Genomic DNA, 9,657 nt, shown 5'->3' with positions numbered 1-9,657 from the left:
AAAATGTCACCCTAACCTGATCTGGAAATGAATTTGCTTGCGATGAGGTTTTTGAAATAAAGTTTTTAAAAAGCATTTTAAAGGTCAGTTTATTAAACTGAAATTCAAAATGAATTTACAAATGCAGAATTTATTCTACAATTCATTATTTAAGCAGAGAATTCTTTATTTCGATGCACGTGGCCCTTGTGGTCCTCCATAGTTTAGTGCCAGCACAAAAAGCTTTCCCTCACTGCAGCTTTTCATAAAGAAATTAAAATACTATAAAGCACCAGAGATCAAGCTCAAAGGGAATGTGGTAAAAGGAAAAAATAATTTTTTCTTCCATTATCCATGACAAAAGCTACAGAACTAGCCGAACGTATACGAAAAAGGAGGCATATATAAATTTACATTTATATGTGGTGGTAAATATTAGAGTAATAAAAGGGTTTTGTTTTAAACCATTATAACCATATAAAAATCACATCTTGAATAAAATACAAAAATATATATAAAAAATAAATTAAAATCTGGTTCTCCCTGATAAAAACTTAACCATTCATTAACAAAGAAAATACCAGCATGGTGGTAACATGACGGTATGCATCATACCATCAGCAGCTGGAACATCACCAACATCTAAACTAACATTTCTGATGACCTCCTGGCGCTACCAAATTACACAAATGGTTACTAGGGTTTCATTTAAATGTCTTTTCTTTATTAATCTTTAATTAATTTAGTTGATGTTTTACCATTACTGTTATTATTAATAGTACTTTTAATTAGTTTCTGATGCATTTAAACATGTAAAGGATTACCTTGTAATCCTTTACATGGTCACCTGGTTTCACTGTTTTGACTCATTTAAAAACAATCAAGGAAAAACTATGTTTCTGGTTAAAGACACTAAGTAATATGAACAGGACATGGACACGTATGTGGTTTGTAAAAGGAAGCAGAATATCTGAATATTATGGATCAGGTTTAGTAAGCAGAATACTGTCAGTCTGAATCCACTGCTGTGAGTGCATGTGACCTGCTGCTGTGTCAACCTCACCAAAGTGGGGACAAATGTGTTGGGCAGAGAAAACTTTAAACGACCATCTGACTTTTGCTGGTTTCAGATAACACAAGATTAAACCTGGCATGAATTAGTAACTTTTAAAGCAAAAAAATATATTTTTCTTTATATTTTAACTGATATCATATGATGTTTACTTTGAGGTTTTTGTTTGTTCTCACACACTAAGCAGTGGATCCAACAGTGGATTGACTCATTGTGTCCTTCAAAGATCCATTATCCTTGTGTCTTTGTGGAGTGTCCTCCTGTGTGCTGTCTGTCCTCTGTTCAATTTAGTATTTTATGGTCTGATGGAGCCGAAAGCTCGAGACTTGGTTTAGTGTGACAGAACAAACAGAAACACTGAAAGTAAAACAATGTTTAACAAATGTGATATCAGTTAATGTGGTACAAGTCATTGTGTTTGTGAAGACATAAAAGAACAAATTCAGATTGTCTGTCTTTCCCTGAATTTAATGAGAGCACTGAGAGTTTGAAACAGCAGCAGGAGACTCACAGTTATACTGTGGATAGCTTGGAAACAAATCAGAGCTGCTGCTGTTCAGCAGGAGGCTGGTATGGGTCCTGATTCTGTTGTTGGTTATGTTTTCTGTAGATCAGAAAACCAACAACAGCAACAAGAAGCACAGCACAAACAGACACACCCACTCTCGGTCTAACAGATCCATCCTCCTTCCCTCCATCCTCCTTCCCTCCTGCCTCCTTCCCTCCATCCTCTGTGTCTCCTCCTGTCTGACCTGCAGGTGAGAAACAGGTGTGAGGTGTCAGCTGTCAGGTAGGTGATGAGTGAAGAACAGAACAGAATCCATTTCCTCTTCAAACTGCTGTCAGACATTATCTACTGCACTCTGATCACATCACTCAGACCAGCTGCTTTCTACAAAGTCTCATCAACAACATCTTTAGAAACAAACATCAACAACCAGGAAGCAGCTTCACCTCTGATCACACACACACTCAACTCTACTCACCCACTCTCAGGTAGGTGCTGCTGATGGGGTCAACAGCTCTCTTCCTGCGGTGTGATTCTGTCTGTTGGTCAACACGACACTCATATATTCCAGTATCATGAGTTGTCACATTCTTCAGAATCAGAGACACGTCTCCATCCTTCACATCCTGCAGAGCCACCCGGTTCTTAAAAGATGGATCCTGCTCATCTGGATCATATTTATTGTCCCGGTAGAGAAGGACAGATTTATCTGTCAGGCCAGATCTCCTCCAGTCTACAACTGTGATGTGTCTGTTGTTTGGAGCTCGACATGGCAGAGTGACTCTGTCTCCAGACTCAGCTGTGATGGTTTTCTGGACTAAAAGAGGAAACAACACAGAACAAGGAGGTTAAAAATATCCAAATGCAACTGTTCACTTCTCCAGCAGCCAATCAGACCTGCAGAGAGATCACTGGTTTCTACTGAATCAGAGGAAGTACTGTAGAATTTGGCACACTGTGGTGTTTACTGCAATTTTTACAGCCAGAGGAATTATCAGTATCATGGCTCTCAGAAAATCCTGAATTTGAGTCTGTGTAACAGCAAATATGGTGGTTTTCAAACACCTGTGATAAAAGAAGCAGTCAAATAGAAAAAGGAAATCATATGAGCCAACTGTGTGTTGAAGAATTTCATAGTGGAGCTTCAGGACAGTCAGAGGTGTTGAATCTTTATCACATTTAAATTAAATTATTGTTTTTTATTTTCTTGGCTGATAGTGATAAAATGTATTTCTGAGGTAAAGTCATTAAATAAGTTGAGTGGTGATTCTGTCCATGCAGAAGGATATGAGATATTCTTTGTATGGGACAAATGAAATTAAGGTTGTGGATCTCTCCACATTCATTTAGATTGTGTTTTTAAAATAATGCCTAAATTATTATTAGGAGAGAGAGAATGACCACACGCACTTCACTGTTTGTGTGCTTAAAAATAGACCTCTGTCATACACTGTTACATTATGACTATAATTAGCAGTTACTCCCAAATATAAAAGCTGTAGTTTGGATATAACAACACTATTTATGATTCAGCCGCTCCAAATGTCATTTTAACACTTGAACTGGCCGCAGGGGTCATTTTGACCTCATCCTGCAACAACATCAGAAATGGCAAACAAATCATTTTATGAAGAAGTTTTTCATTTTCAGCTAATTTTTCTCATTTTAATTAAGATTTAATCAAAACAAGCATTTAAGATCTTTTTAAAGGGTTTATTAATTTGATAAATGATTTACATCATGGCATTACAGATCCTAAAGTTCAAATACACATTAGAATAAACAAATAAACTGAGCTGAAAAGAAATAATATATCAGCCAACAGATGTAAATTATTTAATTATTACAGAGAAAGAAAGTTAGGAAAAGTTAAAAATAAATTTTGGATAATGTGGAGCATTAACTGCACTAAAATAAAACAGTATAAAAACAGAGCATTTACTGTGAAACAGACTGAAGAGCTGATTTTCAAATTGACCTCGAAGCTGGACAGAAAAATGAAAGAAACACATATTAAATAATTATTGTAAAACTAGAACATTCAAAGTTCATTATCTCATCCAAAACTGCCTCTGATCACCAAACTTTCAGCCTTTCATCCATCATCAACGCTGCTCCGCCTCAGTCTGCAGCCTCACCTCCTCAGCTCTCCTGCTCAGGCCTGAAACTGTCCAATGAAGTTGTTCTGCTCTGGATTTCACTCTTGTCTGCCTGCCCAGCGGGGTGATGACAATATTCCCTCTGCCACCTCCGACTATAGATCATAGCATTAGCATACTTCCATGTCTATCCTTAACCACAATCACCTGCTGCACATCCTCTTTTCTTGATCTCTCTGCCCAACAATACAAGCCCTTTTGCCTTCCTTAAGCATTCATTGTGCGATTTTTGGCCCATTTTGAGCCAATCTTTCAGTCATGAGACCGTTTTGGAGATCGGCCCAAGTTTCGCCTTAATAGTGAGTCGTGCATCGTGTAGTATACATGGAGTAACGAGAAACGATTAACACCTCACAACCAGCTCCCAATCATCAATCGCTTGGTCGTAAGAAACCGAAAGTCAAACCTGTTTGACATCCTGTCGGCCGTCGTGAGGGTGTCACCGCAGCCTCTCACACTACGCAGGCGCAAACAGAAATGGAAGTAGAAAGACGGAGCAGCACGGCAGTGCAGCGTGTGATCTGGACACAAGCTATGGAGGCACAACTTGTAGAACTTTGGCAAACTCATCCGAGCCTTTTCAATGTGGCCTCACAAAATTATCACGACCAAAACAACCGTGAAAAGAGTTGGATGGACATTGCTGCTCAATGACAGCTGCCTGATCAGTGTTTCTCATTAGCAGTTGATGGTTGTGTGTTTGTGTCTGTGTGAGTTAAAGACAGAGAGGGAGAGACAGTTACATTATGGATGCACAGTGTGAGCATTCAAATCGGACAGTGTATGCCCAGCTTGTCCAGCTTCACATACAACTATGTATAAACCTTTTTTCCTTTGCCTTTTCCATCTGTCTTTGCTGTACACCTATTTTCTCTGTACTCCTGTGGACTTTCTATTATTTCTGACTATCCCACTTTTTCTTTGCTAATAACATTTTGCAGCTACTTATGTTATAGATCTGTTGCCAAATAACCTAGCTATGTCACGGTCTGTGTAGGCAGACCGTGGGGAGATGGGGAAATAGGACCCAAATGCCGGACTCTTCAGTGCAACAGTGTTTATTTACAAGGTGGTGAAGTAAACAACAATAAATCCCCAGTTTCCCAGACTCCCGTGTAGTGTCTTCTTCCCAAAAGTCTCCGTGTAGTGCTCTCTGCCCCAGTGTACCTGCACTCCCCGTGCTCACTGCTCCTTCTCGTCCCACACTCCTCCTGAGGGGACAACAATAGAGGCAGCCGTTACACACTTATCCCAGCAGGCATACACTCACACTTGACTGTGCTTGAAGACTGACATGTAGTCAAACGCAATAATCCAGCGTCGGTGGAAGCTCCATCACTCCTCTAAATAGCTCCCCCGACGAGCCCAGATGAGGAGCAGGTGTGTGGCAAGGACTTCGGGTGTGGCCAGTCCTCAAGCCAGACCACACCCCTCAGGCCTGAAGATGCCTGTAACTTGGCCACAGAAACAGCAACACACAAACACACACAAACCTACCTATATACAGATGAGGACAGAGATCAGAGGCAGTGCAGACGACACACCAAATAATAATAATAAAGACAATAATCCTAATAATGATAATACTAAAAATAAAAATAGTCATAGTCCCCACTGCCCACGGACCCCGAGTCCCCAGAGCCGGATCCGTGACAAGCTAGGTACATTTTTTAATTTTTTTTCTTGAAATTGTATATTTTCTCAGTTTGAACATTAGATATAGGTTCTGTTGTGAATAAAATATGTGTATCAGATTTTTAAATTGTTGCATTTGGTTGTTTGTTAACTTAGATGTGTGTTCCAAAATTAAAAAATGTACCTAGCTTGTCACGGATCCGGCTCTGGGGACTCGGGGTCCCCCAAAGGTTAAATATCAGCCTAGCCAATTACTGGGGCTGATATTTAGCATTTTCTATTATTTTATATATTTTTAAACATATTTTTCATAAGATCAATAAATTTATTTATCTCTAGTGCAGCAGCCTCTTCTTCTGTCTCTCCCTCACACTCTCTCTCTGCGCTCTACAGAAATTTCCTGACTGGTTATACATTCCAATAATAACCTTGGAATTAAAAAAGTTTGCTGAAGGACAAATGGTGACCTTGTTCACTAAATTGAAATACATTTAATTTAGAGTGTTTTTCATGGTTTATGATGGATGCAAACTCTGGGGTTGGACGTGTCAGACAAACTTTCCTTAGAGATCACTGAATTTTATTGTTCTGAACCTGTAAGTGATGAAGAAATATAACAAACAGATGGAAAAATAAAATAAAACATATGTACATGAACTGTAGCTGAAGTAAAAGCTGTCTAAAGAATGTTTTCTTTGTAATTGCTACAAGACTAATCCAATAACATGTCATTTTCAACACTGTTATTTGGTGTCTTTGGCACTGTGGACTAGATTTGGATCCTGTAAGGACACTCTCACAGGTTGGTCGCTGTGTGAACTGATCGCTCTTCTTTATCCTAAGACTCCTGGTGTCATAATTCAGTCCTCTTCTCTGCAAATGTGCTTCTCTTAGGTCAAACTATTCATTTTCACCATAATATGACACGAAGCTTTGCTTTGACCAAAATTGCTCACACTGTGTGTATACTCATGACATTAAGCATGCTGAGTCGCATGAGTAGTGTAAGGTAAGGTATCTCAGTCTGCTACATTTTATTTACCTAATAATTTTCTGAGCATTTACCTCCTTACTCAAAATCACCACCTGCTACTAGAGTTTGAAAAGATTAACTAAGCTAAAAACTAAACTAACTATAAACTAAACACTTTGATGACTCAGTCTTTATCCCCTCAAAGCCTGAAATATTACATGGTTGGCAGAAAATTCTAAATTTTTGAAAATGAAGGGTTTACTCAAACCTCTGACAAATTTGTCTAAAAAATGTACATAGAAGTCTCGAAAACTGTATGTATCAAATATGATACACTAGGCCTTAGGGGGTTACAGGGTAGTCAGTAGTTTCTATTCATTCATCACAGAGTTGAAGTGATTGACCAGAGGTAGCAAAAGTGTGCAAAGTCACTCTCAATATAGGCAACAGAAAATACAACTATATTTTATTTTCCTGCTTTTTCTCTGCTCATGTTTTACTTACCTGATTCAAGCTGAGTACCCTTATTAGAATTAAAATACACTGAAATAAATTTTTTATTCCATCTACTGATATTATTTTATTAGTACAATAATATATCACAGGGTTCGGTTAGCTCTGGTAGAAACGTCCTCCAAAGAGCTACTTTTTCCTTTCTTAATTTGACTACATTGTTTTTTTTACTTATAGTTGAGTAAAGCAGTTGAATTAGCACTTCAACTTTTACAGGAGTATTTTGTAGTACTAGTATCTGTACTTCTACTTAAGTATGTAAGTATGTCTGTACTTTCGCCACCTCTGTCCTTATCTTAACTTGTTGAGCTGATAGAAACTCTACATTTGAAATGACCTGCCACAACATGTTTACTCCCTTTGTACCTGCTCGTATTCAGCAGGGCTAGCTGCTGAAGTACTGCAACCGCAACTTATGGACTGCTGCAGTCTTTCCAGTATTGTGCTGCGAAACTGTAACCCCCGACTATGCCTCTTTTATCTCTTCTTATGCGACATCGTTCATGTGTTACTGTTTAGGCTAAAATCGGTTTGATGTTTGATGGCCAGCATTGGCCCGAAATGTTAAAACAAAAGTTTTGAAAATGTAAGTTGCATAAAGTACAGATATTTGTTTAAAAATGTAGGGAGTAAAAGTAAAGTTGTCTGAAAAATAAATACTAGAGTACTCTACTTAAGTACAGTAGCGAAGTATTTGTACTTCATTACTCCCGCCTCTCCTGCTTACTACAGTGTATTTACCAATATCAGTAAGGCTATTTAAATAAAACCAAAAACACATAAATATTGGAGATCAGCCGATCGGTCAGACGTTACCAACATCACCCCTGTCACGTGACCGCGCTCGTAGTTCGGGAACCAGCTTCATCATGTGACAGCTTATGAATCGCGATAACGGAAAGTTACCCTGCCTATTTTGAACTCCCTTTCTAGTTCCTAGCTCGTGTTTGTTGCTCAGTACTTTGGTTCACACACTATACATAACTCACCTTGAGCAGCAGCAGCAGCAGCCAGCAGGCAGACAAACAGCAGAGTCCAGCAGAGAGACACAGATTTTATTCCAACCATTGCGAAAATACGTAATTTCCTTGTTACACGGAAGCAGAATGCGAAAGAAATCTTCTACCAGTGACAAATGAGCAACTTGCTGAGTGGTTTCTGCTTGGTTTCATTAATGATGAACTTCTTGCGTTACTAGCTGAATCGCGGTAATAACAGCAAACCCTCGAAAGTTTTTTTTTTACACGACAACAGACGTTGGTGCATAAAGAGCAAAACACAGCTGGGAGACATGGCGGCTTCTATGCATTACATGCACAACTAGAAATTTTAGGGCACTCGTGGATATCGCTTAGAAGTGTTCGATCAGAAAGACAAAGTGCTTTACATATTGAGAGTATCTGTAAAAATATAAACGTCCAAAGTGTAACGATGTAAAAGAATGAATATAGTTTTGTTGTTGTTAAATTCCTGTTAAACTTGGGACCGCAACCATGGGTTTATTTTGAAACTTTTATTTTGAAAATCCACAGCGGAAGTCTGCTACTGGTAAACTGGCTTTCCCTAAGCTTATCCCGTTAGTAGCAAGGAAGCTTTTGCTGTGTTTGGGCGGAATGCTGTTGCCTGAAACCCATGGTTACTCATATCCCATGTTATTGCAGACCCACAAGGAGGGGAATAAACCACGTCTGAGCTCTACCCATCTCGAGTCCAGAGAGTTTTACTCTTACAGCACCGGGGATAGAGACTGAGCGGAGTTACAAAAGCATAAGAGGGTAAAATACAATTCACAAGCACCCCCCCCTCGCACACACACACACGATTAGGACATGTTCTTTCCAAGCCTGAGCACAGGGGGGCGGTAACAGAAAGGACTGAGTGCAATTGAATCAAATGTAACCGGTTAAGCAGCAGTGTCCTGTCTGGGACTTTCACCAGCATTGGTCCCACATTGCTCTCCATCATCAACAGTTCACTGAGGCAAGGCTGTGTTCCATTCTACTTTAAACATGCAGAGGTAACTCCTCGATTGAAAAAGCAGAATCTAGATCCTAGCTCTACTAGTAATTATTTTTAAGCAAATTACTGGAAATAATTGTAGGAAATCAGTTCAGATCCTTACTATCCAGATTACAGATTGCTGACCCTTTTCAGTCTGGCTTTCAAAAGCATCACTCCACTGAGACCGCTCTCTTGAGGGTCTATAATGATTTATTCTGAACTACTTTCTAAAATCAGTCAGGTTCTTGCCTCTTTCTGTCCTTCTGCCAAGTCAAATATTTGAAATCTTGGAGTTATATTTGATTCTTCTCTGGGCCTTGACTCACATGTAAAGTCTTTGTCTCGTTCCTGTTTCTTTCATTTAAGAAAAATCTCTAAACTCCGACATATGGTCTCCTCAGCTGAATTAGAAAAAATTGTTCATGCATTTGTGTCATCGCGTTTAGATTATTGTAATGCCCTGTTTCCCAGCTTGGACAAATCATCTCTTTCTCGCCTCCAAGCTAAACAAAATGCAGCGGCCAGGCTACTAACACGTTCTAGCAAGGGTGCTCACATTACTCCCATTTTATATACTTTACATTGGCTCCCAACAGATTTTAGAATTCGTTTTAAAATTATTGTTTTAACATATAGAGCACTAAATGGCCAGGGCCCAGATTATTTACCCAAGCTTCTTATATAATAAACAGCTGCTCGTTATCTCCGCTCACAGGCTCAGAGTTTGTTGGTTGTTCCTCGTACACAACTGAAGACAAAAGGGGACAGAGCCTTTCAGTCTTCCAGAACCGTGACATTGATTGTGAAGGTATTTGTT

General features: G+C 39.1%; 1 long non-coding RNA gene across 4 annotated transcripts; it reads right to left on the bottom strand.

Annotated features, from left to right (window-relative positions):
- Nucleotides 1-701: 701 nt before the first annotated feature.
- LOC102081459 (butyrophilin subfamily 2 member A2) lies at nucleotides 702-7,956 on the bottom strand. Of its 4 annotated transcripts, XR_003216737.1 has the most exons (5): nucleotides 5,013-5,299; nucleotides 4,886-4,929; nucleotides 2,038-2,376; nucleotides 1,766-1,803; nucleotides 702-1,735 (listed from the first exon to the last, which is right to left on the bottom strand). It is a non-coding gene; the product is annotated as a butyrophilin subfamily 2 member A2 (long non-coding RNA). The 4 variants fall into 4 exon arrangements; XR_003216734.1 differs by lacking the exons at nucleotides 4,886-4,929; nucleotides 5,013-5,299 and adding an exon at nucleotides 7,829-7,956; XR_003216736.1 differs by lacking the exons at nucleotides 4,886-4,929; nucleotides 5,013-5,299 and adding an exon at nucleotides 7,829-7,955 and having other exon boundaries at nucleotides 702-1,738; nucleotides 1,784-1,803.
- Nucleotides 7,957-9,657: the final 1,701 nt, after the last annotated feature.

Source organism: Oreochromis niloticus, linkage group LG3 (genome assembly GCF_001858045.2).
Source record: "Oreochromis niloticus isolate F11D_XX linkage group LG3, O_niloticus_UMD_NMBU, whole genome shotgun sequence".
Taxonomy (NCBI): domain Eukaryota; kingdom Metazoa; phylum Chordata; class Actinopteri; order Cichliformes; family Cichlidae; genus Oreochromis; species Oreochromis niloticus.
Note: the sequence above shows the minus strand (reverse complement) of the source record. Positions and strands in the feature narration are given on the sequence as shown.